The 1,756-nt window shown below is 64.7% G+C and overlaps 1 pseudogene; it reads right to left on the bottom strand.

Annotated features, from left to right (window-relative positions):
* The window catches only part of LOC119363018, a 7,776-nt pseudogene extending 6,044 nt beyond the window's left edge, over positions 1–1,732 (bottom strand).
* Between the last annotated feature and the right edge of the window lie 24 nt (positions 1,733–1,756).

Raw genomic sequence — 1,756 nt, forward strand, 5'->3', positions numbered from 1 at the left:
AGTACAAATGCTATCTCATTTATGAAGTTCAAGCAGAGCATTGTTTTCAAATAAACTATACTTTTTTCATTCATTCCTAATAGAACTGATTCAGCAACAGCATGTTGACCTAGATTAAAACAGGAATTATTCACATGGAAAACAACTGGGATAAACCAAGGAAAAGGTCAAAACGGGTTGCATACCAGGAGAACTAGATGGAGGTGCAGATGGTGCTGCCGGTGCAGCCACTGGAGATGCGCAAAGTGCAGGTGCAGGTGGTGGTGCAGCCGGTGCTGCCACTGGAGATGCACAAAGTGCAGGTGCAGGTGCGCCATCAACTTCCTTCTGTTCAACGCCGCCTGGGCTCCCTTCAGCAACAGGTTCAGCAGATTCTGAAGAACCAGGCACCTTCTGCTTCTCATATTTGGCCAAGCCTTGCCCCCATCCAAGCCGGGGCTTCTTCCTGGGTGTCTCCTCCTCAGCAGACTGTGAATCTGCCACAGCCGCAGACTGCGATGGGGCGTTCTTCTCTGAAGCCGCCCCTGCAGTAGCGCTCTGACGAGCTGACAAAGGTCCAGCACCAGCTGCGTCTGCAGCGTCAGATCTGCTCTCCCTCCGGCGCAGCGGCCGCCAAGGAGTCGCACGGGGTTGGTGGTCTCTATCCTCCCTGTCAGCCCTATCACTGGGAGGGTCGTAACAGATCGGCACAGCAACTGACCTCAGAGGAGACCTCCTCAAGGGTGGGGGAGGCGGGGGCTCCTGGTGGCCTCTTGGGAAGTCGCCTCCATAGCTCCTAAACGGAGACCTCCGGTAGGATCCCCGCAAGTCACGGCCGTCCCTCCGGCCGCCGCCGCCACCATAGCGGCTGAAACCCTTATAGCCGGCGGGAGGGTCCTCCTCCAGCCAGTAGCGGTCGGAGCGCGAGGGCGTGTAGCCCAGCGGCTCGTCGGGGTAGGAGCGGTCATAGGCGCCGGCGCCCTGCCTGTAATAGCCCTCTGAAACAGCAGAAAGGGTGGGGGGGAATCAGCGGGGCAGGAGGAGAAGCGTTGCAGCACGGCAGCGGAGGTGGCGGCCGCATCAGATCTGAGGGCCTGGGAGGCGGAAACCTACCTGAGGAGGCCGAAGACGCGGTCCTGCGGGGCGAGGGCCGGGCGTGGTCGCGCAGGGGCGGCGGCGGCGGCGGCGGGTGGTACGGGGAATCCCTCCAGCGCGGCGTGGCGGGGGGCGCCGGCAGGAGGGGGTCCCCGGCGGCCACGTCGTGCCTGCGGCCGTCCCTGTAGAGGAACTCCCTCCGATCCGGCGGAGGCGGAGGCATCCACGGCGTCGTTGCGGTCGTCGTCCCAGCGGCGCGTATCCCCAGCTCCGGCGGGCGCCGCAAATCACATACGCGCGGCCGAACCAAGTCCACAGCGTCGCCGGCCTCCTATCCAGGAGCAACCTACAGGGGAGCGGGCACACAGGTCAGGAAAAAAGAAACCCCTGGCCGGAGACGGCCGGCGGCAGGCGGATTCAGAGGCGTGCGACTTACAATCCCGGCGGAGGCGGCGGCCAGCGGGCACAGGAGGTCACAGGGCGTCGGTCCCCGGAGGAGGAGCGCCACGCGGAGGCTCCAGGAACGGGGCGGGGAAGGCCGTCGAGGGCCGCCCACCGGTGTGGAGGCGGCGGAGGGAGATGCGAACCGTAGCGGAGGCCCGGCGCCCAGGGTCCCACGAGCAGGGAGGCGTGGGCGGGCGGGCGGGCGGGGCAGGGTGTGATCTGCGGGGGCGGGCCGGAG

This window comes from Triticum dicoccoides, chromosome 1A, assembly GCF_002162155.2.
Source record: "Triticum dicoccoides isolate Atlit2015 ecotype Zavitan chromosome 1A, WEW_v2.0, whole genome shotgun sequence".
Taxonomy (NCBI): Eukaryota; Viridiplantae; Streptophyta; class Magnoliopsida; order Poales; family Poaceae; genus Triticum; species Triticum dicoccoides.